Raw genomic sequence first — 13465 nt, 5'->3', positions numbered from 1 at the left:
CAGGTGTTTTGGGTACAGAGGTGACCCCTGTGTGATTGTAATGGTAGTCCACAAAGGGCCCAGTGCAGTGAGAGAACTTTTTATATGTGTGAAGGTATCGCTCATAAGGCAGGATTTATTTTTATAATTTGTTTATGTTTAAAGTTGTATGTTGTGGATCCTGCTAGTTTACAGTTTAATTTTTTTTACAAATTTAATAAATTGCAGAAAAAAACATATGTACGTAAAAGTATGTGGGGGGGAAAACTGCCATGCGTTTTATCCACGACAACCATATTTCTTTACCACAATTTGCACAAATTGATGCAAAATTAAAACCTCAATATTAATAAACATGCCACTTAATTGTCCTGGAAATTCAAATACTACATAGTGTTTATCTGCCAAACAAGCAAAAATAATAAGATGATTTCAAAAGTTAGCATTGCTTGTTGACTATGTTTAACAGATGAGATTTCCTACCAAACTGAATATAAGGGCTGCATTGATAATACAATAATTATTGTCTCTCTCTTTCTCAATAAATAAATTAAAAAAAATAATCAAAATTAAAAATTTTTTTTTTTTTTTTTTGCCTTGAGAAAGGTCCCGACGGGGACCGAAACGTAACGTTGGCTGTTCATGTATTTTTCAATATATAATTGATTGTTTGCAATAGATCCGGTGTTGCTGGTCTTTTTTTCAATATTTAAACTCTTACCGTGCACCTGGGACAAGGATTGAAGCGGTGTGCAACCCACTATCCGGCGACATTTAAATAAAATAAAATGCTATGGCAGGAGACCCAGGAGGACCCCACTGCTGACACAGAGACATAAAAAAGCAAGACTACAGTTTGCCAAAATGTACTTGAGTAAGCCACAGTCCTTCTGGGAAAACGTCTTGTGGACAGATGAGACCAAGATAGAGCTTTTTGGTAAAGCACATCATTCTACTGTTTACCGAAAACGGAATGAGGCCTACAAAGAAAAGAACACAGTACCTACAGTGAAATATGGTGGAGGTTCAATTATGTTTTGGGGTTGTTTTGCTGCCTCTGGTACTGGGTGCCTTGAATGTGTGCAAGGCATCATGAAATCTGAGGATTACCAAAGGATTTTGGGTCACACTGTAGAGCCCAGTGTCAGAAAGCTGGGTTTGCATCCGAGATCTTGGGTCTTCCAGCAGGACAATGACCCCAAACATACGTCAAAAATCACCCAGAAATGGATGGCAACAAAGTGCTGGAGAGTTCTGAAGTGACCAGCAATGAGTCCAGATCTAAATCCCATTGAGCATCTGTGGAGAGATCTTAAAATTGCTGTTGGAAAAAGGCGCCCTTCCAATAAGAGAGACATGGAGCAGTTTGCAAAGGAAGAGAGGTCCAAAATTCCCAGTGAGAGGTGTAAGAAGCTTATTGATGGTTATAGGAAGCGACTGATTTCAGTTATTTTTTTCCAAAGGGTATGCAACCAAATATTAAGTTAAGGGTGCCAATAATTTTGTCCAGCCCATTTTTGAAGTTGTGTGTGACATTATGGCCAATTTACTTTTTTTCCTCCCTTTTTTGTTCTGTTCCAATACACACGAAGGGAATAAACGTGTATATGAAAACATGTATTAATGTATTACTGCAATACTTATCTGTGAGAAATACTTGATTTTCTGGAAAAACTTTCAGGTGCAAACAATTTTGGGCATGACTGCATGTAATATATAATTTTATGTAAGGTACCTCGACCAAACAGTGCAGTCTCTTGGGGGTTTAGGCAGATTGCAGGGATCAGATTGGTCTCAGAAAAAGAGTTCACACCCAGCATATAGGTATAAGCTGACCGCAATCAGCTTTATTCACATATAACCGGCACACAGGAGTATATCAGAAAACAAAACATAAAAATAAAGCCTAGCCTGTCCGGCTCTAACTAACACATACCAGCTCCCTCTCTATGCAATAGAGAGGATCTAGCATCCAACTCTACAAAAAACAAAAGTAGTTTGGTTACTCACTGTGTCCGGCTCTCTCCTTACTGCATGCAGGAAGGTAGAGAGTGAGTAACTCTGCAGACTACATGTTTAAAGGGTTTCCCCTGAAGCCTAACGAGGCCTCTAATTAGCCAGGCTTCACCAAAACCTGGATAGCCTGGTGAATGGAAGTCCCACCCGCTCACTTCCATTCACTCCAGGGCCCTTTTTACCGGCTTTTCCAAAAGCCGAATGCAGTGAAAGAAAACACTTTCACTGCTGACAAACTTTCCCTGGAGCTTAATATATATAAGAGAGAAATCTGGGAGAAATATACACACCTTCCACCTCTAACCCAGCATTTCTCTCACTATATATATATATATATATATATATATTAGTACACTAGTCCTGCATATAATTTATTCAATACATAATAAATAATATATAAGTTCTAGCTTTTGAGAAGTACCACAGAGCAACATTCTAACCCCAATCAGATCAGTAACAATGGGGTGAAATGGAAATCCCATCTACACTGTATTGAATGCCTTTTCTCTCAGCAGCGCTGTTAAGCCAAAAAGTGCCCATCTCTTTGCTACGACAGTGGATGCAAAGTTTGGGAATATCTGCAGCACATGGTACTTGTATACGACTTCAGGCATATTAGGCTTAAACAACCTTTTTACTAGCATAATAATGCAAAGGCAAAAATGTTTAGGGAAGGCAAAGGTTGAATAAGCTTGGCCTAGGGCCCTTTGTGCTCTATCTATATGCCATTCTTCAGGAGGAACTTTAGGCACCAAACCTATAACAAGTCTTGCAAATAAGTTCCAAACAAGTCTTGCAAATAAAGTCTGCAGAGATAACAGTATTTCTGTTTTGAATATCTTCCAGAATAGATCAGTGTACTGCTTCTGCCATCTTAGTTTCCAGTTGTGACATGCCAAGGCCCAAATCCCTAAGATATTGTCATAGTGATTTTGATGTAGAGGTGATCAAGAAGGTGCAGGGGTGCAGGCTTCAACTCCATTTTGAAAAGAGAGGTTTTGTAAAAATATATATATATATATATATATATATATAAAATTATTTAAAAGTTTCTACCAATTTTGTATAATGACCTGGTTTTGGAAAGTATTTCAAAGGACTCTGCTGTGAGGTATTTTTCAAAAAAAGCACCCACCTTTGGATCATGGTTAGCCTCAGTTTAGTGACAACAAATGCTACTAGATATACAACATGGCTTTCCTATAAAGGCTCTTTCAAATGTAATTCCACAATATGTAAGACATGTGAAGTGATGACTCCTAGTACTGATTTTACCTCTAACATGACAGGCAAAGTGTACAAAAACAAAATGTACAGACATTGTAATACATAAAATGTTATTTATTTGAGTCCACACATTGTAAGATACAATATGTTGGTGTGAGAGTGTAAAGGAAAACATACTTGTAATAGACAACCAATAGGCAAACATTTTGCTGTTTCTATAGTGATGCTAAGTATCGAACCCCCTTAAGTAATAAAATACACTACATTTGCCCACGACCAGTTATCCATAGCAACCAATAAGATGTTTGGTTTTAAACAGGTGTCCAGTAGATTCTACCTACTGATTGGTTGCTATAGGTTACTGCTCTTGGGTAAACTTGTCCTTCAGGCATACTGGATCTTTACTTTGACCCAGATGGTCTCAGTACCAGATGGAACATTACTCACTTAGTGTAACCTGTATATTATAAATCACAGTGGGTTTGAGAGTCTTTATATTTTACAAGGAGCCTTATTTAAGTAACAATATGGTAACTTTTAGTAACAATATTGTTACAGCGGATATAGAAAAGGCAAATGTGCTTTTCTTCTGTGTACACAGCAGAGGATCTAGAGTTTTTTTTCCCAGTGTGGATTAATGAATACTGTTCTATGTGTAGTATTGCTTGGTGTAACTGTGGATTTTCCACTAAATGTCACTATATTTATTTTGAAAAATACCTTTATGCAACACAACTAGATATATTACTCTTTTCAGCCACTAGAGATCACTATTTTATGCACTATTTAAATGTCAGTGATTTTAAACTGGTAAGCTTATGATTAAGGGCACAATCACCTGAAACATGTCATCCCTTCATTTTTAAGGAAAGAATCTGGTGTTGCAGCTTTTCCCTCTTTATTGATATGCTTAATAGTAGAAGGGTCATATATTCATGCCTTATCTGGAAGTCTCCAGTGCTCAAATAGGATTTCGAAAAAGGGCAATAAGTTAAGGTTATGGAAAGTCTACATTATGAAGAAAGGCAGACCAGGTTGGAAATGTTTACACTGGAGAAAAGGCACTTAAGAGAATATATGATAACATCTTAAACTTATCCAAAAAGTGTTTTAAGTATATTAATAGTAAAAAGATGTTAAGAGTGTAGCCTCATTGACTTATAGCAGGGGTCCTCTAACTTTTTAAGCAAGGGGCAGTTCATTGTCCTTCAGCCTGTTGGGGGGCCAGACAAGAGTCCCCCCCAACCCCGCCCCCGCTCCCTGCTGCGGGGTCAAACTATGGCCTTGTCCTCTCTCTTCCAGCTCCCCTGCTCTGCCTGTCCTCCCTCTCCCAGGTCCCCCCTTCCACTCCTCGCTAAGTCCTCTCTCTTCCAGCTCCCCCCACATCATCCGTCCTCCCTCTCCCAGCTCCCCCCTCCCCACTGAGTCCTCTCTCCTCCAGCTCTGTCCGTCCTCCCTCTCCCAGCTGCCCCCTCCCGCTGAGTCCTCTCTATTCCAGCTCCCCCCACATCTTCCGTCCTCCCTCTCCCAGCTCCCCCCTGAGTTCTCTCTCTTCCAGCTCCCCCCCTCCGTCTGTCCTCCCACTCCCAGCTCCCCCCCCCCATCCGTCCTCCCTCTCCAAGCTCCCCCCTCTCGCTCCCCGATGCCAGGGGTGAGGACGCAGTCGGGGTGGGTCTGGCCTGCGGAACATAGTTTGAGAAACCCTGACTTATAGTATACGCAAATGTGCTAAACCAGTTGTTTTCTTCTGTATATACAGTAGAGGAGCCAGAGTGCCAAGTCCCACCCAATAGCTGCACGGTTGCCTCAGCTCTAACTAGTCAGTGGTTGACACAGGATATGTGCTTAAATGTTTACCCAAGATTAATGTGAACAAGGCACTTGGGCCAGATGGAATACATTCTCAGGTACTGAGAGAGCTAGGGTCAGTTTTATAGAGGCCTCTGTTTCTGATTCTCAGACTCATCTGGTATGGTACCTATGGATTGGAAGAATGCTAATGTCATAAAAAGGGCGTAAGATCTAAGCCTGGCAATTATAGGCCAGTAAGTTTGACATTCATGGTGGGAAAGTTATGTGAAGGCTTGTTAGTAAGAAGCTGGACAGTGGGGGTACAGTAGATGTGATCTATTTGGATTTTGCCAAAGCATTTGATACCGTTCCCCACAAACGACTGCTTTCTAAACTAAGGTCTAATGGTCTTAGTGAAGTTATTTGCACATGGATAGGAAACTGGCTATAGGATCGGGTACAGAGGGTGGTTGTTAATGGTGCACATTCACTTGGAGTAAGGTTCTATGTGGGATCCCTTAGGGTTCTGTACTGGGTCCACTTTTGTTTAACTTGTTCATAAAAGACTTAGGGGAGTGTATTAAAAGCAATGTATCAGTGTTTGCAGATGACACAAAACTCTGCAGCCCAGTCAATTCTATCCAGGATGTGGCATCCTTGCAGCAAGATCTTGACTAACTGGCAATCTGGGCGGCTAAGTGGCAGATGAGATTTAATGTGGATAAATGTAAGGTCATGCACCTGGGATGTAAAAATATGCAAGCCACTTATACCCTTAATGGGACTGCACTAGGCAAATCCATAATGGAGAAGGACCTTGGAGTCCTTGTAGATAATAAACTTGGCTGTAACAAGCAATGCCAGGCAGGAGCTGCTAAGGCAAACAAGGTTTTGAGCTGTATTAAAAGGGGCATAGATTCACGGGAGGAGGGTGTTATTCTTCTCCTTTACAGAGCGCTGGTAAGGCCCCATCTAGAATATGCTGTTCAGTTTTGGTCTCCAGTGCTCAAACGGACATTATTGAATTAGACAGGGTCCAAAGAAGGGCAACTAAGCTGTTAAAGGGTATGGAATGTCTCAATTATGAAGAAAGACTGGGCAAGATGGGTTTGTTTACACTGTAGAAGGGGCGCTTAAACTTCTTGCTGCCAATGACGTAGAGTGGATATAAAAAGTCTGCACACCCCTGGTTAAATGTCAGGTTCCTGTGCTGTACAAAAATGAGACAAAGATAAATCATTTCAGAACTTTTTCCACCTTTTAATGTGACCTATAAACTGTACCACTTAATTGAAAAAAAACCCTGAAATCTTTTAGATTAAGGGAAGAAAACCAAAAAAAACCTAAAATAATGTGATTGCATAAGTGTGCACACCCTCTTCTAACTGGAGATGTAGCTGGGTTCAGAATTAAGCAATCACATTCAAAATCATGTTAAATAGGAGTCAGCATACACCTGCCATAATCTGAAGTGCCTCTGATTAACCCCAAATAAAGTTCAGCTGCTCTAGTTGGTCTTTCGTGACATTTTTTTAGTCGCATCCCACAGCAAAAGCCATGGTCCACAGAGAGCTTCCAAAGCATCAGAGGGAGCTCATAGTTAATAGATATCAGTCAGGAGAAGGGTACAAAAGAATTTCCAAGGCATTAGATATACCATGGAACACAGTGAAGACAGTCATCAGCAAGTGGAGAAAATATGGCACAACAGTGACATTACCAAGAACTGGACGTCTCTCCAAAATTGATGAAAAGACGAGAAGAAAACTGATCAGGGAGGCTACAAAGAGGCCTGCAGCAACATTAAAGGAGCAAAACACATCTGACGTCTCCAAAAGCAAGTGGGAATGGTGATATGGTCTGATGAAACCAAGGTTGAACTTTTTGGCCATAATACCAAAAAAATATGTTTGGCGCAAAAACAATACTGCACATCACCAAAACAACACCATACCCACAGTGAAGCATGGTGATGGCAGCATCATGCTTTGGGGATGTTTTTCTTCAGCTGGAACTGGAGCTTTAGTTAAGATAGAGGGAATTATGAACAGTTCCAAATACCAGTCAATATTTGCACAAAACCTTCAGGCTTCTGCTAGAAAGCTGAACATGAGGTGGAACTTCATCTTTCAGCATGACGATGACAAAAAGCATACATCCAAATCAACAAAGGAATGGCTTCACCGGAAGAAGATTTAAGTTTTGGAATGGCCCAGCCAGAGCCCAGACCTGAATCCGATTGAAAATCTGTGGGGTGATCTGAAGAGGGCTGTGCCCAGGAGATGCCCTCGCAATCTTAAAGATTTGAAGTGTTTCTGCAAAGAAGAGTGGGCAAAACTTGCAAAGTCAAAATGTGCCATGCTGATAGACTCATACCCAAAAAGACTGAGTGCTGTAATAAAATCAAAAGGTGCTTCAACAAAGTATTAGTTTAAAGGAGAAGGAAAATCTAATAAAGAGTTAATCTCAAGCTGCAGGCATACCTTCAGTTGTCTCAATAGTGCCCTTAAGTCTCCCCATACTTCACCTGTCCAGAAGATCAGAAGCCAAACAGGAAAAAAAAACACTGAGCAGTGTAGAGAAGATTCCCATAATGCATTGCTCCTTCCCAGACTTGGCGACTTGGCGGCACATGCGCACACATCAGGAGCGTCTGGTTGCTATGGCGATGCAGACCAGGACAGCCGGCAGGAGAAGAAGCAAGCAGCGAGGCGGGAGGTGCAGGGAGCCCAATTCAGTGCCTTATCGTTACCATTTGTGATTATTAAATGTTTCCAAAACTCTGACAGCACGCAAGTATGCTGTGTTTTATATGATCTGTGTCCAGTGTGACAGTCTGTGCGCCATGTTTGTGATTTGCGTTAGGGCTGCCCTCTGAACGAACAGCAAACGTGGTCCCCTCATTAGATAATGGGGCTTGTACCCCTGCCCTAAATATTATAAGCGTACTGTGATGGGGGGGGGGGGCAGGTAATGTGATACGAGGGGGCGGGGGGGGTGGCGGCGTTGCCTTGTCAGCCGGCAGATGCAGGGAGTCGGCAGGTACTGTGATATGAGGGGGGGGGCTTTGGGGTGGCGGCAATGCTTTGTCAGCCGCCAGATGCAGGGAGTCGGCAGGTACTGTGATACAAGGGGGGGGGGGGCTTTGGGGTGGTGGTGATGCTTTGTCAGCCAGCAGATGCAGGCATGGGCGTCCACAGAAGGGGGCAAGAGGGGGCACTTGCCCCCCCCTGGAAAAGTAGCAAAAAAACCAAAAATCTTACTCCGTTTCTGCACTTTCCCCTCAAGCCCGTTTTTGCTGTGCTCCGATTGGATCTTTCTTCTTCTGGATTCACCAATCAGAGCACAGCTTCCTTGACAGACAGTAAAATTGACCAATCAGAGCACAGATGCGCACAGGGATCGGGAGATTTTGCAAACTGGAAATAGAAATAAAGACTGAAAAGATGAATCTGCAGCTGTAACTTTACCTGAGAACCAACTCTCAACTTTTGCTGCAGTTTTCATCCCACAGGTACTATACAGTTCTAAAGAATCACTAGCTGACATTAAATTGTTTAATTTATAATCTATCCCCTACCCTAACACATGGAGGGTAAGTTAACTCTTTCCCTCTGAAAAAGCTCATTGTGTGTTTATATATGTGTTGTTGTTTTTTGCACTATTTTTTTTTTTTTTTGTCATTGTTTTGTTCATTTATAGTAAGTTACAGTGGGGCCAATGTTGTGTATCAGTGCCAGTGTTATAGTGCCAGGGCCTGAATATCTGCCATCTGTACCCACTGCTCCTCATGGCATATAATGTGCTGGGTTTGTAACTACGGACTGCATCTCACTGTATATAATGGGGAGTCAGTACCCACTGCCTTTCTTGCTATAAAACTAACATAAACACATCTAAAGGGGTGGTTCACTTTTAAGTTAACCTTTAGTATGTTATAAAATGGCCTATTCCTAGCAACTTTGCAATTGGTCTTCCTAATTAATTTTTTTGAATAATTTGCCTTTCTCTTCTGCCTCTATACAGATTTCAAATGGGGGCCAAAAAATATTGCTCTGCGAGGCTACAATTTTATTATTATTATAATTTTGTATTACTTATTTTTCCAAGTAGGCCCCTTAACTATTCATATTCCCATCTCTTGTTTAAATCACTACCTGGTTGCTAGGGTAAATAAGACCCTAGCAACCAGATAGCTGCTGAAATACCAAATGGAGAGCTGCTGAACAAAAAGCTAAATAACTGAAAAACCATTAAAAATAAAAGTGAATTCGAATGCGAACTACCCCTTTAAGCTAACTGATCCCAAACACAAATGTTTGCAGATCCCCTAACAGAAGTGCGCGTATGAATACTTTTACTACTAATACTAAACATTTTAGGGTAAAAAAAAAAAGCACCCCCACCCGCACTTTTGTACAGTATCCCTGGGAGTCAGTGGGAACGGCAAGAGGTAGTTGGGAGGTTAACTTTTTACGTCAGCAGTGAATCCACTAAGTGTCACATTAGCTGTAGGTCAGTCTGTGTATGGGCCATATTTAGCCTCCCCTAGTATCATCCTGCAAAAAAAAAAATAAAATATATATATATATTTATCTGTTGCAGGATGATGCTAGCTTACTTGCCCCCCCTTGGAAAATTTTCTGCGGACGCCCATGGATGCAGGGAGTCGGCAGGTACTGGGATAGGTGCGGGGATCAGAGGGCTTGTGCTTTAGATTTTGACTTTCCTTGTCCTTTAACGGTGTGCACACTTATGCAACCACATTATTTTAGTTTTTTTGGTTTTCTTCCCTCCACCTAAAAGATTTCAGTTTGTTTTTCAATTGAGTGGTACAGTTTATAGGTCATATTAAAGGTGGAAAAAGTTCTGAAATGATTTATCTTTGTCTCATTTTTGTACAGCACAGGAGCCTGACATTTTATTAGGGGTGTGTAGACTTTTTATATCCACTGTATGGCATACGTGATTGCAGAAATATTCATGCCATACGTTTGGCAGATCGAGGTTTCTCTCTACAGAGGCAGCATGTGCCGCATCTCAGAGAGTACTGAGCGATGACAGCCCCCTGGGCAATGAGCCAGGGGGGCTGTCATGTCGGTCCTGCCATGCGATAATCCAACTTCCAAGCAGCAGATGCATCTGCTGCTTTCAACTGCTCCTTTCCCCCCTGCTTCCTCCTAGTGATGCCCACTCACTTCCTGCTGCCTGATGAGCTCTGCACACGGACCCTCCAGGACCCCTCCATGCGATCCGAGTGTCCATCTACCTCCAAGACAGGTAAGTTGCTTTTATTTGCTCTACTACACACATTTACATTCATTTACATGCATTTACACACACATACAGCACACAATTTAGAACAGTTTATTTTTTTGTTTATTTTGCACAGTTTGCTGCTTTGACCACCGCATCTGCTGCTTTCTCCTGCTCCTTCCCCCCTGCTTCCTCCCCCCCCACCCCTTCAGCGACGCCCACTCACTTCCTGCTGCCTGATGAGCTCTGGACACGGACCCTTCAGGACTCCAGGACCCCCTATAGTTAGGGGGTCTTACGGCACATAATACGCTGTCAGGGGGCTCTGTATGCAAAAGCTGAGTTGGCATGCAACAAATCCATATGCGCTATTTTCATTTTGGGATCAATACATACCACAGACTTTGCTATATCTATGCAAATTGGGCATCACACTGCTCAGCTTGTATTCCTGTTTGAGGTGATTTGCCTTTGTGTGCAAGAAATTGTGTGAGATAAAAGCGGCAAAACTGCAACATTTTTAGGTGATGTCTTAGAAACCACTAACTTTAGGAAAGCTTTGCAGATTGGTACTTTGGTATAGAAAGGACTCTTTACCCATGTTGGATTTGTCAAAATGTGTACTTTCCAAAAAATATATGGTTTTCTGGGTTTTTCTGTATACTTAGGGGGTCTTACGCCACATAATACACTGGCATTGGGCTTATTTTGCAGAAACTAAGTTGACAGCTGAGAAAATTCATATGCACTATTTTCATTTGGGTGCCTCTGTACACCACATATCTTTGCATATTGGGCATCAAACTGTTCAGTAGACCTCTGGCATTCATATTTAGGGTGATCTGTCATTGTATGTAAGAAATGTTGTAAAATAAATGTGGCAAATTGCAACATTTTTAATTTTTCAGAAAATTCATAAAAACACTAACTTTAGGAAAGCTTTCCAGAATGGTACTTAGGTGTAGGAAGACTTCTTTACCCATGTTGTTTGTAACAATGTGTACTTTCCAAAAACATATGGCTTTCTGGGGTGAGCGTACTTTTTTGTAGCTTTATCCCACTTAAAATGATGTAAATGTGTTGATTTTGCAGAAGCTGAAATTACAGAAATTATAGATTCATGGGGTATATTTCCATTGATGCCCCTACATGCCACATACTTACGTAAACCTATACATATTGGGCATCAAACTGTTCAGTGGACCCCTGGTGTTCAAATATAAGGTGTTTTATCTTGGTACCTAATGCTGGGAGATAAGATGCTGCAAAGTGGAAGCTTTGAGGGGATTTTTGGAAATGTCATGAAAATCGCCAAATTTAGGAAAGCTTTGTGGCTTGGTACTTTGGAGTAGAAAGACATGAGTACCCATTTTAGATTCAGGGGAATGTGTACATTCCAAAAATATATAGCTTTCTGGAGTGAGCGTACTTTTTCCAGATTTATCCCACATATAATGATATAAATGTGTTGATTTTGCAGGAGCTAAAATGACTATGAATATTTTTTTCATTTTTTAGACAATTAGAAGCCTATATCTTGTTACAGAATTGGAATTAGACAAAAATTCAACCATATTTTGAAAGCTTAGGTTGTCCTGAAAAAAAGTCTGCCCAAGGAAAGGCTCCTAAATTGAAACAGTGCAAAATGTTCAAAAACTGTCTGGCAATAACATTTCCACTTTGACCAAAATGGCTGGCAGTGAAAGAGTTAAGAGGTGACATGACAACTATGTATAAATATATATAAGGGGATCATATAATAACCTCTCTATTGCCTCTCTATTTACCAGTAGTTCCTTCCAACTGACACAAGGGCACCCATTCCATTTAGAAGAAAGGAAGATCCGTTTAAATATTTGGAAAGGATTTTTTACTGTGAGAGCTGTGAAGTTGTGGAATTCCCTTCCCGAATCAGTCGTGCTGGCTAATACATTATATAGCTTTAAGAAGGGGTTGGATGGCTGTTTAGCAAGTGAGGAAATACAGGGTTGTGGGAGATAGCTCTTAGTACAAGTTGATCCAGAGACTGGTCCGATTGTCATCTTGGAGTTTTTTCCCCTCTGCAGCAAATTAGAGAGGCTTCAGATGGGGTTATTTTTTTGCCTTCCTCTGGAACAAACTAGCAGTTAGGCAGGTTATATATAGGCATTATGGTTGAATTTAATGGACATATGTCTTTTTTACTATGTTATAAAAGAACCATACAATAAACTTTCTGATGCTTTAGTTACCATTAGGTCCTTTCAACAGAAGCAACTACAGAATTCACAAAAAAAATATAATATTTGAAAAAGTTTTGGGGTTTTTTTTTTACAGTGAGAGCTGTGAAATGGGGGAATTCTCTCCCTGAAGTGGTTGTACTGGCAGATATATTAGATATCTTCAAAAAACTGTTGGATGGTTTTTTAGCAAATGAGAAAGGGTTACGGAAATTAGCATCTTGAAGTCAGAAAGAAATTTTTACCTCTTCTGAGACAAATCTGAAAGGCTTCTGATGTTTTTTTTTCACGTTGTTTAGCAGTCAACAGGTTTCCTAAATTACTATGTATGTGTGTAAAGGGTTTGACCCACTGACAATTTACTCTATTGATAACATAGTAACATAGTAAGTTGGGTTGAAAAAAGACATATGTCCATCACGTTCAACCATAAGGACTATAATGCCTAACTAATAATAATAAATAATATATTAATAAATAATATAATAATAAATAATAAATATAAATAAATATTATAAATAAAAAAACAAAATATATATATATATATATATATATATATATATATATATAAATATATATATAAATATTATATATATAAATAATAAATATAATAATAAATAATAATATTAATAAACATAATGCCTAACTTCTAGTTGATCCAGAGTAAGACTTTCATTCACAAAGTAAAACATTTTGAGATAATGGGCCAGATTCAATTCTATGAGAAAAACTTCTCATTGTTTATCATGTGAAAACTGATAGATGAGATTTAATTCCAGGAGAAAAAAATCCCCTGATTCAGTTCCATTTCTTCCCATAGACGCCAATAGAGTATTTTTAATTGAATTGCATCTCAAATTGAATCTCGACAATCAGTTTTCATGTAATGAAACTTTCTACTGAATTTAATCTGGCCCAATATTTTTTGCATCACTGGGTTATTATTATATTTTTATTATATTATTATTAAAAGGCAT

At 40.1% G+C, this 13465-nt stretch overlaps 1 protein-coding gene across 10 annotated transcripts in view; it reads right to left on the bottom strand.

Annotated features, from left to right (window-relative positions):
* The window catches only part of tmeff2 (transmembrane protein with EGF like and two follistatin like domains 2), a 303915-nt gene that overhangs the window by 258962 nt on the left and 31488 nt on the right, over positions 1-13465 (bottom strand). The gene's annotated exons all lie outside the window — the stretch shown is intronic.

Source organism: Xenopus tropicalis, chromosome 9 (assembly GCF_000004195.4).
Source record: "Xenopus tropicalis strain Nigerian chromosome 9, UCB_Xtro_10.0, whole genome shotgun sequence".
Lineage (NCBI taxonomy): Eukaryota > Metazoa > Chordata > Amphibia > Anura > Pipidae > Xenopus > Xenopus tropicalis.
This window is presented reverse-complemented; position numbering and strand designations above follow the sequence as displayed.